At 45.6% G+C, this 17948-nt stretch overlaps 1 protein-coding gene across 2 annotated transcripts in view; it reads left to right on the top strand.

The window, feature by feature from the left end:
- The window catches only part of E2F6 (E2F transcription factor 6), a 338395-nt gene that overhangs the window by 232821 nt on the left and 87626 nt on the right, over positions 1–17948 (top strand). The window lies entirely within an intron of this gene.

Below are 17948 nucleotides of genomic sequence, written 5' to 3'. Positions count from 1 at the left end.
GTATCTAGTTTAGCAACCTTCATTTGACTTTAAGTTGTTGCTTTGAGTATTGACTGTTACAGTAGCTGCGTTTGAAAAAGTCCTATTCTTAACAACTTAGACTCTACAAATGTTCTGAAGTCTGTAATGTCCCCACTAAAAGCCATATTATGTCAAAAGAGTTTTCATTGTGTGCCTTGTATCTTTTGTTTCAGTGAGGAGCACCAGGTGTACTGCTATGAGCACTGTGACGCTGACTATGGCAGGTAGGGACAGAAGTCATAAAGCCATTGGATGAAAATAAATTGGATACCTTTGTTCATGTCAGCCAGCTCCTTAACTAGACCCCCCTACTAGTGACTTTCACCCTAGAAAGACATACAAAATGGAGTGACTGAACAAAATTCCTATTTAAAGTGTCGGTGGGCAGAGGTGGAGACCTTGAAGATCTGTCAGCCACACAGGGGCTTGTAGATATTGGTTCTTGGGAGCATTTGCCTCATTGGTTCCTTGTTCCATATCCTGCTGTATTGTAATCCCCACTCCTTGTCCCGTTGAGGTAGACAGTAGTATTCAGAAGGTCGTTTACTACTTTACATTTCTCTGAGGGAATTGCTGAGATGTCAGCGTCCATGTGCCTGTAAAGGACAGCCACCTGTCGGATTTTGGTCACACCTCTAGAGATATGATATTGAGATAGCTCTTGTAGAAAGTGAGCAAGAAGGCCATTAGCAAAAAATATATATAATAATAGTAATATTGATATTATTTATCATGGAGGCCTTGCCTTTTGAGATCCAGGTGTCCAACCTCATGCTGATGCCTCCTCTGACCTGTTATTACAGAAAGTTTGCTGAGAAGTGTGTTACAGCATGGCAAATGATTAACCTTCAGTTTGTGCAGCCTCTGGTATGGGGGTGCACACTTCCTCCTAAGAAAAGGAAGGATTATCTTTCATTGGACACCTTTGATTCTGATGTAGGAGGAGAGTTTGTGTCCTGTTTCTCTAGTTTGATTTTTCCAAGTTTTTGATTGAAGTTCATGAAATTAGTATTGTTTCAGTCTTTGATGTTAGCCAAAAGTGCTCTTCGCAACACTTGCATTGTACCCAGAACTGACAACTCCAGTAATTCAGATGGAGTTGCATTGTATTGATAATCTAAGTAAGACTGTAATTTCTTTTTTATGAGACCCATTGCTTCTACTGCTATTGAAACTATGTGGAAGTCTTTTGTTCCACATTGCTCTCTCTTCTGCCTGCAAATCTTGATGTTATATGACTTTATCTCTCTGTATGTGATGAGACAATGTAGTCTGTAGGTGTAGCAGTTTCAATAATCAATGCCGCTTGTGTCTGTTTTGAATGGACTACTATATTCTTGCATCTGTTTTTTGAAGTGTTGGTAATGAGTGAGCTCATGTAATGTACACTTCATCATTCTCTATAATGCTTTGTGGTTATGTTTCCAATGCTTTTCAGCTATTTCTATAATGTAGTGTTTGCATAATCCCTGATGCAACATTCCTGCCAAATTATTGTGCCTTTCTGTGTACAGGCCCTCTGCCATGAGAGTATCACACCAAGCAACAAGGTATATGACTGTTTCCAATTATTTTTTTTTTACAAAACCTACATTTGCCTGTTTCCCCCACATGTTTAATGGGCTTTATAAACCAATGTATATGTAGTCTACTATCCTGTGCTATTATTACATTTTTCATCCTTTGGTTTTAACTTGTCTCTCCTTAACCATTGCTGCATCAAATCCTGATCAAAGTAGGGTTGTTCCAGCAGATCTCTGTAACTTGCCACTATATTTTCATCTTTTCCACATTTATTTGCTTTTCATCTGATCTTTTGCCTCATCTTCCATTTGCTTTTTGGCATATTCAGTTGCTTTCTGATTTTTGTCTACTTCTGGTTTGATTTCCATTCTCACTTGCCACCTGAGTGATACTAAATTAAGCAGAGAGGTCACCTTGGCTTCCTTTCCTCTTGTTGTGAAATGTTCACTCTTTGGTTTTGACAGTGTCACCAGATATGTATGCTGTCCTACGATTACAAATCTATACAGCTGAAGTAGTTAACTTCATTTGATCATCAACCTGCGGGATGTCTGATCTGGATCGGATCCGAGACGGAAGTTAACTTCATTTGATCATCAGCCTGCAGGATGTCTGATCCGAGACGGCAATTTCACCAGCATCTGATCCAAGCTCCAGGCTCCTCCCCTTACCACCCCTCCATCTCCTTCCTTCCCTCAGATCTTTTTGCCACGGCTTTGACAAGCAGCGCGGTCTAGAGCTCCTGGCATGGTAGGTGAATTTCTTCAAGCTTTTGTGGGTGTTTTGCATTGTGTTAGTGTAGGTAGGCTTCCTACTGTCCTTTACCTCCCCTTCCCTCGTTTTTGCATCACATTCATCAAAAACAAACAAAAAAAAAAGACAAGAGTTATTGTGTCTTGTAGGTAGTTTAAGCCTAGTCTCCCTTCCCCTACCTTCCAAGTGAGTGTGTGTGAGTGTTGGAGCTGGGTAGTTAGTTCAACCTTGTTAGGTTAAACTTTTTGTTGTGTGTTGGAAATGGCTGATCAGCAAGCTAAGCTGATCTTTAAGAAATGCAGAGTGTGTGGCCATAAGTTGTCCCTTGCGGATGGCCACACTCTGTGTGTCTGGGGGCAGCCCATTTATTGTCTGACTGCTCGATTTGTGCGGGGTTTAACCCAGAGCCCTTAAGGATTGTAGGGCCAAATTGATTCTTAAGGGACTTCTGCCTGCGATGGAGGCGGCTGCCTCTTCTTCTTCTGTTGCGATCACGGCTGTGACCGCACCTTCTACTTCAACCACGGTCTCCTCTCCCTCCCAGGCCGGGACTCAACCTCCCGATCAAAGGCCTGTGATTAGGGAATCTAAGAGAAGAGAAGAACAGAGGAAGAGATCCCTGGACCTTTTGGATCGGGTGGGTCCTCCCCCAGACAGACAGTTTTTTCTAGGCCAGTTTCCCCTCAGCTCCGATTGCCGAGATTCTCACTGGAGCCAGAGGAGCTTAGGCCTCTTTCCAGGACCTCCGTACACCGACTCTCCCTACTGGCGTCGGTGGCCTCATCGAGGTCCACCCGTAGTTTATCTGAAGCAGACGTGGACAAAATGAGAAGATTTATTCGCACCCAGATTCAGATGGGTGTCTTGCCATCTCCTTCTCTCTCAGGAGGGGGAAGCTTGCTTCCCTTCTTTGCTCTGATATCTCCTTCTCTAATCCGTTTCCCCGGTATCAGAGTTGTTGGATCCGAGAAGTCCCTGAGTCGGGGGCCAGCGCCAATGGTACCAGGTACATCGACGCCAGACATTACCTTGAGCACGTCAGATCTGACTGCTTTAGACCAGAGTGGCTCTCGGAGCCGGGGCCTGGGCATTGGATCTGAGGTTTGACCCTTTCCCCGTTGGCGTCGACACTGTTGGGTTAAGGTCTGCCCCTCAGTATCTCGGCTCCAGTCCCCATGACGGATCTGGGAAGAGTAGTCTCCTTACCAGTTCCTCAAGAGGCTTGTTCTCCCTTGCCATTTGATGTGGTGGAGAGGGTTCGAGGCCCCTGACCATCTCATTGGATTCTGGCCCGACTCCCTCGCCTCTGGGTGTGTCTTCTGTCATTTTGCCCATGCAGGGACAGCCCGTGCTTGAAGTGCCCCAGACTGTTTCCCTTGAGGAACCTCTAGTAGTTAGCGAGTCCCACCAAGAGATTAACGTTAACGTAAAAAGCAAAAGGAGGCACTCCTCTCCAGAGTTCTTACTGAGGATACCGACTTGGAGGAAGAGGAGGGTTCCCCCAGATCTCACCCCCCAAGGATGTCTCCTTTGGAGACATCATGGAAATCTTGTGGGGGGGGGGGTTGGTCCACCCCAAAACCTTCCTCGGACGAGTTGGTGTTCCTGGAGGCCTTCGACATGGTCCCGTGTACCTCCTGGATGTCCCCCCCACGGTTCCCATGGTGGACCTCATTACCACCAGGGCATGGAAGGAGCCAGACACCGTGGAACCAATTCCCAGTTGTCCAATAAGATCTTGAGCCCTCCAGTAGACCGAGCTGGAACAAGGAGTCCCCTGTGGACACCATGGTGGTAGTGGCTGCCACCAAGAAAAAACTGGCCCAGGAAAGTTCTACAGTCCATCCCCCTGACCGAGAGTCCAGGACGATGGATCGTCTGGGAAATTGGACACATGCTTCAGCCACCTTTTCTATAAGGGAGCTAAGTTATTATTTGGCCCATGTTATTAGACTGCAGCAAGACTTCATCAAAGAATTCACCGAGTCCCCCCCCCCCCCAAGAGTCCATGTCTCCAGAGGATAAGCGCACATTCTCTTCGAGAATGGCTACTCTCAAAGTGGTTATGAATACCTCCATGCTCCTCCTGTCACATGCCACTGAATGAGCAGCAAGGGCTGCCAGGTCCGGTGTTGCTATGAGGCAACACGCCTGGCTCAGGCGTTGTCAGTTCACAGAACCCTTTAAGGCATCTTTCACGAATGCCCCTTACGATGGTTCTTCCTTGTTTGGGAAGACAGCTCGTGAAACGTTAGTCCAAAGTGAGGAGGATGGGAAGACACTATCTGGGAGTTAGAGAAGCGGGTTCCGACCGCAAAGATCCTTTTCCAGGAATCAGAGGGGGCAAAAGAAGATGTGGTTCCAGAAGTCTCAGTATTCCCAGGACACTCAGGACTCGCCTTCCCACAGAGGCAGAGGGGGTCAGGACAGACGCTGGCCCAAAGGCAGGGGGTTCCGAGAAATTTTGGGTCTCGAGAACCATTGTCGGGCAGACCCTGCAACAGCCTTGAGGGGTTGCGTGACTGCTGTGCTCTGGAGGCAATCAGGGGTCATCTCTCGATGCACCTGACTGCATGGGAGTCCATGTCATCAGACTGTTGGGTGCTGGAGATGATATCCAGAGGTTATATAATTCCTTTTCTAACCCCTCCCATTCCACCAAAACACCTCCCTTTGCGTGGGTGGAATGTCCGGGAGGTGTTTTGGTGGAATGGGAGGGGTTAGAAAAGGAATTATATAACCTCTGGATATTATCTAGAGGTTATATAATTCCTTTTCTGACCCCTCTCATTCCACCAAAACACCTCCCTTTGCGTGGGTGGAATGTCCGGGAGGTGTTTTGGTGGAATGGGAGGGGTTAGAAAAGGAATTGTATAACCTCTAGATAATATCTAGAAGTTATATAATTCCTTTTCTAACCCCGCCCATTCCACCAGAACACCTCCCAACATTCCACCCACCCAAAGGGAGGCAGCAGCTATAGAAATCAGAAAGCTGCTAAGGAAGTGCGTCATCCATCTCGTCCCCCAAGATCAGTCTGGATCAGGCATCTATTCTAGGTTCTTTTAGGTGCCAAAAAAGACGGGGGATCCAAGGCCCATTCTGGACCTTTCTACACTAAACCTGTCAGTTGCCAGAGAGAAGTTCCGGGTGGTCAGTCTGCAGTCCATCCTGCCTTACCTGCAGGAGAACAACTGGATGTGCACCATAGATCTCCAGGACGTGTACTATCACATCAAAATGCACAGATGCTCCACAAGGTTCCACTGATTTCGGCTAGGGGCCAATCACTATCCATTCCAAGCCCTATCCTTCAGTCTCAAGTGTGTTCACCAAGGTCATGGCAGTAGTAGCGGCTCACCTCAGGCTTCAGGAGATAACAGGTCTATCCATACCTGGACGATTGGCTCCTCCCCACTCTCACCAGGCGTCTACTTTGTCAGGCCAGGGATTTTTTTCCTGAAGTTGTTAGACTTGCTGGGCATCGCAATCAACATAGCCAAGTCTTCTCTAAACAGTTTTCAGGTTTTGGACTATATAGGAGCGAGGATCTATACATCTCTAACCAAGGCCTTTTTAACTCCAGAAAGAGTCTGGAACCTACGACTTCATGTATCTGTGATCCTGCAGTCTCACCTTCCACCAGCCAAGAGGGTTTTAAGAGCCTTGGGTTCCATGGCAGCCACCATTACACTTCTCCCCATGTGCTCGCCTTCATATGAGAATTCTATAGTGGACGTTAGCGGTCCAATGGTCACTTTTAGATCTGCCTTTGACGCATCCTATTAACATGAGAAATGCATGCAGGAGGTCTGTCTTGTGGTGGATACGTTCCCCGGAGCTCGCAGAGGGATGATTGTTTCTTGCAGTCCCTCCCCAAGCCACGGTGACCACGGATGCCTCCCAACTAGGGTGGGGGGCATTGTTCAGGCAGGACGGTCCAAGGCACTTGGTCCCCGAACAAGACTAAACTGCATATCGATGTTCTAGAGATGGGGCGGTCTTATTAGCATTGCAGGCCCTTCATGCCTTTCTTCTTCTGCTATTCAGACAGGCAAATATGTCAGTGATCTGGTACATCAAAAAACAGGGGAGGAACCAGGCCCCATCTCCTTTGTCGCAAGGCCATGAAAGTATGGGAATGGGCGATCACCAACAGCCGCTTTCTGGTAGCAACACACATCCCGGGTCGGTCCAGTATTCTGGCGGACAAACTGAGCAGGACTATTCTAATGCCTTTCGAGTGGTCTCTGAATCCTTCAGTAGCAGAGCGGATCTTCCTCGAGTGGGGTTGGCCTTGCTGTGATCTCTTCGCATCTCCTTCCAATGCTAAGTGCAGCTAGTTCTTCGCCCTGATTCCCCCACAGGGGGAATCCCCCAGGGACACTCTGGTCCATGCTTGGCCTCCTTTGTGCTTATCCCTGATTTACCTCTCATAAAAAAAATTTCTACAGAAGGCTTGACGGTTGGGGAGCAGAATTATTCTCATTGCCCCATTCTGGCCTCACCAAATCTGTTTTCTCTGTCTTTGGTCTCGTCTTGGTAGTTCTTCCTTGGATTCTGGATCCCATACCAGATCTCATTTCACATCCCTCGAGGGGCCTTCAGCCAGACCTGGGCAGTCTGAAGCTCATGGCTTGGCTGCTCTAGTTCCCTTGATTGCTAGGACTCCTGGTTTGTCTTCCACGGTTAAGTCTATTCTGGTGGCAGCTCATAAATCATCCACCAGAAAAATTTACCATAGCAAAAGGAAGCATTTTTCTATCTGGGCTTCTCAGAGGAACTTGGCCCCATTTACAGCTCCTATTCCTGCAGTCATTGAGTTTTTGGCATACATTTTCCAGCAGGGTGCCATCTCATCTACAGTAAAAGTTCAGCTGGCAGCCATTTCTAATTTTCATGTAGGTGAAAATATGGCTTCCTTAGCTTCCTCCAGACTTTGCAAAATGTTTATTAAAGGTATCTTTCTTTTAAGACCCTCGATTAAGGATCCTACCCCTCCATGGGAGCTTACCTTAGTTTTACAGGACTTGATTGCTCTGCCCTTTGAACCTGCTGTTTTTGTGAACCTGAAATTTTTATCATGGAAGACAGCCTTTTTAGTGGCTATTACCTTGGCTAGGAGAATATCGGAACCTCGAGCATTATCTGTAAAACCTTTCATAAAGACAGGGTTTCCCTTCGTACTAATCCTTCCTTTCTACCTAAAGTAGCTTCGGAGACAAATAATCAACTTACCTGTTTTCTTTCCAAATTTTCAGAACAGGGATGAATATAAATTGCATTTGTTAGATGTGCATAGACAATTACACTTCTGCTTACACAGGACTAAAGCCCATCGCAAGTCTGACCAGTTGTTTGTGTCCTTTGCTACTCCCTTTCTGGGCAAACCGGTTATAAGGTGACTATTTCCAGATGGATTGACTTGTGTATCCTTCAGGTTTAGAAAGATAAAAACATGTCTTTTCCAGGTAGGATAAATGCCCATTCTACCAGGTCCATGGCTATGCTAGCTGCCTTTTGGTCTAGAGTGTATTTGGACGATATTTGTTCAGCGGCTACTTTGGTCACCATCTCATAGTTTTATATCTCATAAATTGGACATGGTTTCCAGAGGGAGAGCATCTTTTGGCTCTGCAGTGCTCTGAAATATCCTTCCATGACGGGCACCCAGGGTTTTTTTTATTGGTAGCTGGGGAGTCTGTCCCACAGGTTGATGATCAAATGAAATTAACTACTTCAGATAAAGAAGTTATGTACTCACCTTAACATTCCTTCTGAGTAGTTAAACTTCATTTGTCATCAGCCGCCCCTCCCTTCTTCCCCCTGACCTTCTCTTGGCGCGTTCTGTCTTGGCAAACAGGAGAGTGTGCCTTGTGGCTCTCCTGTTTTTCCATGTTTGTAAAGGTTTTTAGGGTCGGGTTCATGTTTGGGGTATAGCAAACTCATTCTGAGGGAAGGAAGGAGATGGAGGGGTATTATGGGTAAGGGGAGGAGCTTGGAGCTCAGATCAGATGCTGGTGAAACTGCCGTTTCCAATCCGGATCCGACATCCCGGAGGCTGATGAAAAACGAAGTCTAACTGCTCAGATGGAACATTATGGTGAGTAAATAACTTCTTTTTATTATCAGTTTCAAGGAGGCCTTTGGCTTTTTCAGAGCATGGAATATGTAGTCTTGGTGTAGATTTTTATGTATCATTTGCTAAGTGTAAAGCATATTTTTTTCTGTCCAACTGATCTATTACCTTTTGGAGCTAGTCAGTTGCACCAAAACTGTAAGTTAAAACAGGAAGAGCAAATTGGTTTATAGCTTGGACTTTATTCCTAGACATCAAGGCTTCAATATTAGTTTGAGTCTTCTGAATTGTTCCTTATTGTGTTTCATTTGCATTTGTTAGTTTCTGATCCTTCATAAATTCCAAAATATTTATACACACCTTCCTACTCAAGTTCCTTTATATCACATTCCTGTAATAGACTAATATTTTCTTGGTACTGCAACTTTCCTGCTTTAAATGTTGCTTTTGCACATTTGCCTAGACCAAATGTCATTTTTATCATCATTGACACCATTTTTTTCCATTTTTCTACATGGGGTTGTCACTATCTCTCTTGATTCAGGGTCACACTCTGGTCAATATCACTTTAACGAAAAACCTAATCCTTGAATAAACTATTTGACGAACACTAACAGTCGAAAACTTCATCCATTGAACGTGCATTTAATCAGTTTTTCCAAGAGAAAAAAACAATTGACCATCATCCAGAATTTGTCCATTTCCCCACTGTATTGCAGTCTTGGAGTTGGTATGTTTATGAAGGGGGTTGGGGGGCTGAAACCCCCCCCCCCCACCTGGGTGGGTTTTAAATTTTGTAGTTTTTGTAACTGTGGGTAGGTTGGCCAAGCCCCCCCCAAGAATAAATGCACATTTTATGGCTGAAGTTTTCAACGGTTAGTATTCAACAAATAGTTATTCAAGGACTAGGTTTCTTGCTAAAGTGATATAGACCTGCCAGACTCCTGTCTTCTTCAACACTCATGCCTGACTATCACAGATCTTCTGTCACACAATCCATCCATCCCCCTCTTTGCTGGATACTTTTGTTTCTGTCCTATCTGTCCCAAATCATCTTCACCAGATTGTCGTCTTTTTTTTTTCTGCACGTCCCCAAACCACAGTAATCTGTTCTCTATGATCTTTTCTGCAGTTGGAGATACTTTGGCTTCTTCTGTTATGTCCTCATTTCTCTGTCTGTCCCACAGTCAGTGTGCATCCTACTACCCTTCTCAAGCACTTCATTTCCATCACCTTTACATTCCTCATCTCCTCTGCCTTTACTGCCCAAGTTTCTGTGCCATACAGTAGTACTGGATGCACCACTGTTTTGTACACCTTACATTTCAGCTTATTTGGCAATCTTCTGTCATACACTACCCCTGCCACTCTATGGCAGTTGACTGCAGTCCTTCTGATTCTAGCTTTGACCTTTTCATTCAAACTTCCCTTCTCCTCAACCACCCTTCCCAGGTATTTGAAGCTATTAACCTGTTCCACTATCTTTCCTTCTGTCTCCATTCTCAGCTTCTTCTGATTTCCCCAATTCGCTGCCACTACTATTGTCTTATATGTACTTAGATGTTCATCGTGCATACAGCTGCAGTCATAACAGATGGGTTTTCCTGCCGTCAGGTGGGTCCTTGGTCGGCCGAATTCCAAAGTCTAGGTCCGGTGTCGGTTGTCGTCGCTTCTTCCCTGACGTCAGTGTGACAGGGGTATAAAAGAACCAGCCGACGACATTTTCTTCAGTCTTTCTTGCCGCGCGGTGCCCGAAGCAGAAGCAGTTTGCAAGTGCCGGTCGGCCAACTCCTGAGATTACGAATATTTTGCAACCGAAGTCTTCTTGAAAGCTAAGTACCCCATTGGGGAAACTTTTCTTGCCTCAGACCGATGTCAGACAAAGTTAATAATTGTATTTCATGTGGGAAGCAAATACCGCATAAGGATTTTCATTCCCTCTGCATTCCTTGTTTAGGCCCAGACCACGATGTCTCGGCCTGTCGTTTTTGTGCTACATTCAACAGACGCACCATTAAGCGTTGGGCGGAGTTCGCCCAACACTATTTTGGCAAAAAATGTAATTATATTATGTCGTCGGATACTCAGACTCCAGTTTTGAGTAAAAGACGCAAAGATAAGGACCGACATACGAGGTCCGCGGCTTCTACCGACACCACGCCAAAGCCGACTACAGGTGGTCCGGTTCCCAGCGAGGCGCCTACGCAGCCCCTGACTACCGACGACACTTCATTGGCGGTGTCTTCTGTACCCGAGGTCGCAGGCTCTTCGGCCCACACCCCGACTACCGATACCGAATCCACTCTTGGCGGAGAAACTCAGAGTTTAGACAGGTCTGCCACCTCTCAAGGTGTCTTCAGGCCTTCCTCTTCTTTTTCCATCAAGGATTTCACTAAGTCTAAAGCAGCCATGCATACTAAGAGACAAGCTCCACAGGGCCCTTCTCAAGGCCCCATGCCTAAAAAGCAGATGCTCAAAATGGCTGAGGATTTGATTACTCTTATCAGGGGTTCTCAACCCCCCTGGACAAAAGGCCCAGAGTGGAGGAAGAATCCCCCTCCTCGGACCAGGCCTCCATTATTTCAGAGCATTCTGATGACCAGGAACATTCATACTCCCCTTTTGAAGATTCTGATGCAGAGGAGTCCATTCCCTCTGTCTCCCCCCTTGAGGATTACTCTTTTGGGGAAACCTTGCATACCTTGAGGGAACACTTCCACTGGGAAGGCCAAGAGTACTCAGACTCCAAGAAAAGGCTTAGAGATTTCCTCTTGCTCCCTCAGCACAGGCCTCTGGCTATACCTCCTGTCTTAGACATTCAAGATGATGTGTATTCGGAGGCCTGCCTTAACCCAGTCTCTCTACCTGCAGCTCCAGTCAAGCCTGACAGGTATTACCGGGTTCCTGACTCACACCAATTCCTATACAAAAGCCATGCGGCTGACCCAGAAACTATCTCACAGGGCCCCAAGGGAATTAAGGCCTCCACTGCTAAAAATCCATTACCTTCAGAGAGAGATTCCAGAGCTTTAGAAAGGTGGGGGAAAAGGGTATACACCTCGGCCACCTTAACCATGAGGGCATTAAACTGCCAGTTCCATGTGTTAAAGTACCAACAGTTTCTGTTATAACAGTTGAGAATCAAAATGTCACAACCTGAACAACCAGACTTGAAGGAGTTGCAGGATTTGATGCATAGTGCAGAACAAGTGGGTAAACATACCTTGCAATGTGGTTTTGATGCTTTAGAGGCCTCATGTAGAGCTGCTGTTACAGGATCAGTCATACGTAGACATGCCTGGCTCAAAGAGCAAACCTTACCAGATCATGTCAAAGCTAAATTACTAGATGCCCCTCTGCAAAAAGATGTATTATTTGGTGTTAAAGCTGAGGAGGTATTAAAGAAAATGGAGGAAAAGGCTAAATCAATGCAAACAGTGAAAGATTTCCTACAGGTACAGCCTCCACGTTTCAGTAGAAACTGGCCTTCCAAAAATTGGTCCTTTCCAGCCACGGACAGACCCCAAAGAGTTAGATACAGGCGCCCGAGGGGCAGATGGCAATCTCAAGGATCGTTTAGAGGCAGGCAATGGCAAGCCTCTACACAAAGAGGTGGTGAGGATAGTTTACAGCCATTCAGAAAGCAGACCCAATGATTTTTCCCTTTGCATGCCAAGCAAAGCTCAAGTGGCAGCACCTTTAGGCGGAAAACTGGCATTATTTTCGAAAAATTGGCATATTGTCACAAAAGACAAATGGATCCTGGACATTATAAACAGAGGCTACAGATTCCATTTTCACACCCTTCCAAAAATGAGAGGCATGCCAAACCTGCCACACAATCAAAGGGCAGAGGCACAAAAACAAATTTCAGATCTCATGGACATGAAAGCTATTCAAGAGGTACCTACTCAAGAACAAGATCAAGGTTTTTACTCCAGACTATTCCTGGTACCAAGGAAAGGAAATGATTGGAGACCTATTTTGGACCTATCCATCCTAAACACATTTTTACTCGTGCCAAAATTCAAGATGTTCACAAAACAGCAGCTTCTTCCCATGCTAGGCAAGGAGTCTTGGCTGGTAACATTGGACCTCAAGGAGGCATACCTGCATGTCCCAATCAGACAAGATTGCAGACGATACCTCAGATTTCTTGCAGGTTCAACCCATTATCAATTCTCTGCATTGCCCTTTGGCTTATCTACTGCGCCTAGAGTATTCACGAAATGCCTGGCATCAGTAATTGCCTACTGCAGACTTTAAGGGATACAAATATACCCATATTTGGACGACTGCCTGATCCAAGCGGACAGCAAGTACATACTTCTGAAACATCTGGCTTTTGTAATAATGTTGTTGAATTCTCTGGGATACACAGTCAACAAAAATAAATCAAGGCTAATACCCTCTCAAACAATAATTTTCCTGGGTGCCAACTTGGACACAAACACCCAGATGGCCTACCTCACGCCAGAGAAACAGGGGCAATTAACTCAATACTTCAGAAAACTAGTCAATTTCACCAGGCTGACTGCAAGGAAAATCCTGCAGGCTCTGGGATTCATGCATCTTGCATCCTACTAATCCCATGTGCAAAGCTGCATATGAGGAAACTTCAATGGTACCTGAAAAACCTATGGTCTCAACACAGCCACAGTTTGGAAACAATAATACCACTGATTCCATGTTTTCAAAAGGAATTTCTGTGGTGGGCTCAAGCATGCCAAAGAAATACAGGTCTCCCATTCTACAAGCTTCAAGCAAATCAAGTCATCACAACAGAAGCCTCGGACTACGCCTGGGGGGTGCACATGACAGATCGGTGCATTCACGGCAAATGGTCCCAAAAAGAAAAGCACCTACACATCAATCAAAAGGAAATACTAGCAGTAATAAATGCTATTATAGCTTTCAAAGACCTTCTGCATCCAGGTCAACTATTGATAAGGACAGACAACACCACAGTAATGTGGTACATAAACAAGCAGGGAGGAACCCATTCATACCCTCTATGCAGGCTGGCCATGTCTCTTTGGAACATGGCTCTGGAATTACAAATCGAACCTCAAGCACAGTACTTGCCAGGCAAGGAAAACACGCTGGCAGACAACCTAAGCAGAAATATGACAGATCCACACGAATGGAAGTTGCATCCTCAAGTTTTTACAGAGATAATTCAAGCATGGGGAAGGCCAGACATAGATCTCTTTGCCTCTCACAAAAATCACCAATTGGCAAAATTCTGCTCAAGGACTTTTCATCCACAGGCCTGGAGAGTGGACGCACTCTCTTTCAGTTGGACAACAATGACAGTTTATGCCTTTCCACCTCTTCCTCTGCTGCCCAAAGTTCTATTAAAAACCAGAGCAGACAGACCAAAGATTATTCTCATTGCTCCAGACTGGCCAAGACAACACTGGTACCCACTCCTGAGGAGCCTGATGCATTCCCCACCATGGACTCTACCTCTAATGCCTCTTCTTCTGACTCAGCACAGCTTCAAAACTCTTCACAGTCAGCTGAAAACACTCAATCTGGCCGCATGGAAGATTCCTTAACTTCACAACAGACCCTTCTCTCCAAGGAGGTAAAGGATGTCATTTTGGAGGCCAGAAGGCCTTCTACTAGAAAAGCTTACTCTTCAAAATGGAAACGGTTTTGTGCCTGGAATGAGAAAAAGGGCCAGAATCCTGGAATACTGAATTTACCTCAAATATTACAGTATCTAGCTGAGATGCTAAGCAGTGGACTTTCATTCTCCTCCATCAAAATTCATGCCTCAGCCATTTCTGCAGAATACAACACTGATCCTTTTTTATTCTCTCACCCCCTCTTAAGACAGTTTCTCAGAGGGGCTAAGAATATAAAACCCCCAAGGAAACAACCAGTACCTGCTTGGGACCTCAATTACATTCTAGAAAAACTGACCTTGCCTCCTTTTGAGCCAGCTGCCTCAACAGAATTGCAATATTTGTCCTGGAAAACAGCCTTCCTTCTGGCTATCACCTCAGCTCGCAGGGTATCAGAACTACAAGCCCTCATGGCTGTGCAGCCTTTCATCATTTTCCATCAGGACAAAGTTTCCTTACGAATCAATCCATCCTTTATGCCAAAGGTGGTATCCAGGGTAGCTTTGAATCAGGCTATCCACTTACCTACCTTTTACCCTAATCCTCAAAACAAAGGGGAGAGACTACTACATTCCTTGGACATCCACAGACAGCTGCGTTATTATTTGGACAGAACAAAGCCTTTCAGAAAATCAGAACAACTCTGTGTCCTATGCTACAGGAGCTCAAGGTAAGCCAATTTCCAAACAGACAATCTCGAAATGGATAGCCCACTGCATACGCTTTTGTTACTTACCTGCAGGCATCAGATCTCACTCCACAAGGGCCACAGCTACCTCTGCAGCTTTCCTAAGAGGGGTTCCTACCAAAGATATTTTGGAAGCAGCCACTTGGGAGTTCTGTGCATACCTTCTCCAAGCACTATCACCTACCATTATACTCCAAAACTAGAGCAGGCTTTTACCACTGCAGTCTTGCAGGGCATCCTGGCTCCTCCTAGTTCCACCTAGTGCCTACCACCCCTTTTTTTTAGCTTTGGGATTCTACCCATCTGTTATGACTGCAGCTGTATGCACGATGAACATAGTACAGTTTTGTACCTACCATAAATGTAGATGTTCGAGTGCTAATACAGCTGCAGTCCAGATTTCCCTCCTTCCTTCCCCTCTTGGGACAGGCCTATTGGCTAACACCTACTCATACAACCTGATTGTGGTATTCATTTATGGTGTATTTGCTTGCAACTACTGTTTTTTGATTATATTACATTGCATTATTACATATATTTATGTATTGCCTTCCTTCTGGGGGCACCTGACATCTGGGACAAGAAAAACTGAAGAAAATGGCGTCGGCTGGTTCTTTTATACCCCTGTCGCACTGACGTCAGGGAAGAAGCGACGACAACCGACGCCGGACCTAGACTTTGGAATTCGGCCGACCGAGGACCCGCCAGACGGCAGGAAAACCCATCTGTTGTGACTGCAGCTGTATTAGCACTTGAACATCTACATTTATGGTAGGTACAAAACTGTACTTTTCATCCCAGGTGCCTTCAGTTTTGCATTCCATTCCCCTGTCCTTTGCTGAAGTTCTTGATCAGAGTCTGCCTGCAATCCCATATCGTCTGAATACATCAGCCTTTTTAGTCTGTCTTCTCTAACCTGTTTCTAATGTAGTCTCTCAGCAGTATGAATAGTAGTGGGCTTAGAAATGAACCTTGGTGCACACCCACTCCCACTGGAAACCCCTCTTTGAAACCGAACACAGGTTGTACTTGAGTCATTGGGTTTGTTTCTGGGACTTTGAACCACCGTAATACTGCTCAAATCAGCTTTCTTGGGACTTTGTCATAATGCTGTTCCCAAGTGCAGGAATGACCAGTTGGACTTTTTCCTCCACTGCAAGCATTGGGTCACTTGTGCTGCATCCTGATCTGAATCTGAACTGCTCATTTCCCGTCTTATTTTCTACTACTCTGCATATCTGTTTAGCAGTCACGCTCTCCAGAACTTTCATGCAGTGTGACTGGAGTTTGATACCTCTGTTCTGCCCACAGTTGTGGATGTCCCCTTTGTTTTTATACACTGGCACAAGTATGCTTATTTTTCAGTCATTTGGGATATGTCTTTCTCTCCACATTGCTGTTAGTACCCTCAGGAGCCATTTCTTCCCTGTCTCACCTGGATCTTTGTTACATCTGCTGTGCCCTCATCTGAGCCTGCTATTTTCCCTCACTTCATTTTCTTTATTGCTGTCTTTACTTTCCTCTAGAGTGGGCTCCTCTTCGTCTCCTCTCATTGTAGGCTGTGTCTGGGGCGGTACAGCTTCTGTGGGGTTTTCTTCATTCAGAAGCTGCTGGAAATGCTCCTTCCATCTGCCTTAGATGTCCTGTGGACTGGTGAGCAGGTGGTTGCTGGCATCCCTTATGAAGGGTGTCTGACTATCTTTAGCTTTCTGTTTTCTTTTTGAAACCTAACGTAGTTTCTTTGTGCCAACTACTGAGGCAATTTCCAGAAGGTAGTGGAATGCCTCCAATGCCCTGTTCTTTGCTATTGCTACTTCTTAGCTTCTTTGTTAGCCAACGAGTATTCCTTCCTAACCTGGCCCATCTTTTCTAGCTCCCACTTTTTCTTTGATGACTTCCTGGACTTCGGCATTTCACCACTGGCTTTCATTAAGTACCTTATTTTCATACCTGGCTCAGCTGTATATCTGTTCTACAGTGCTCACACATACTGTTTTGAGGTGTTGCCATTCTTCAAGAACTCTACCTATTTCCTCCTCCTCTTGGGGTTCTAAAACCCTGAATAACTCCTTGAACTGTTGTGCTTTCCCTCCAATCAGCTTCCAGGTCTTCAGCCTGGTCTCTGTTGACCTTGGAGCCTTCTCTGACCACTGCTTGCAGCTGAGTGTGGGCCAACTATTTCAGTGGGGACGACTTTGCAATCACTGATTCCACCCCAGTGCCCTTTCCTTACTAGGAGAAAGTGTACTTGAGTTGCATATTGGCCACTCTTGTACATTATCTTGCGACTGACTGTCTTTTTGAACCATGTGTTGAACAGCCCCTAAGCCATTCGCCAGTGAGAGGTCTAAAATGGCCTCTCCTTTATTCCTGTTGCTCCACCCATGTGGACCCAGGCATTCCTCCATATCAGGTTCTGTCTGTCCCGATATATGCATTCAGGTCAACCATTATCAACACCAATTCATGTTGTTCTGCTTTATCTAGTAGATTATGCAACTGCTCTATGAATGCACTCTTTTCCTAACTATCACAACCCTGATGTGGGGCATAGGCTGAGATTATGAATACTGGGTTTGATTGCAGTAAGTTTGTCACTAGTTCTGGTGACATCACTCACTGCCTTCTGAAGCCTCTGTATCATCGCAATTCCCACACCATTACTAGCCTGTCCTCCCCTTAAGTAGTAGACTGTGGATCCCAAGCTAATTAGCTTTGCTGCACTGCCCTCTATCTTGTCTCTTGTATGCGTAGAATGTTCAGTCTTCTCCATGCCATCATGTCATCCACTCCATCCGGTTAGTGAACCTACATTAAGTGTAGCAATTCTTAGTTCATGTTTGGCAGATTCATTAGTTTTATGTCCAGCTTCCACTCAACAGAACTATCCCAGGTAACCCAGGCTGGGCAACTGGACACTGGCCAGCCAGTAGCTTATTGACCCAGGGCTGCTGGACTTTATAGCAGACACACACTGACCAGTATGGGTACATACACTCCTCCCACCATTAACATAGATTTCTGGCGTAGGTTGGAGTAGGCTGTATTCTCAACCCACTTATCACTGGCAAATATCCATGCCCATTTGGCAACACTAGTCAACATGACCAAACCACCTAGAGACATATTTTATGCCATCGGGTGGCTAGCCCTGCCATGGCATGTAGTCTGCGATCTGTGTTCTTCTGTCTTGAGGATACTGCTCACCGCAGTAGATGCCCAAAATGGTTGGCCTATACAACTCTTCCTA

This window comes from Protopterus annectens, chromosome 1.part1 (genome assembly GCF_019279795.1).
Source record: "Protopterus annectens isolate FY-2018-M chromosome 1.part1, PAN1.0, whole genome shotgun sequence".
In the NCBI taxonomy this organism is placed as follows: domain Eukaryota; kingdom Metazoa; phylum Chordata; order Ceratodontiformes; family Protopteridae; genus Protopterus; species Protopterus annectens.
This window is presented reverse-complemented; position numbering and strand designations above follow the sequence as displayed.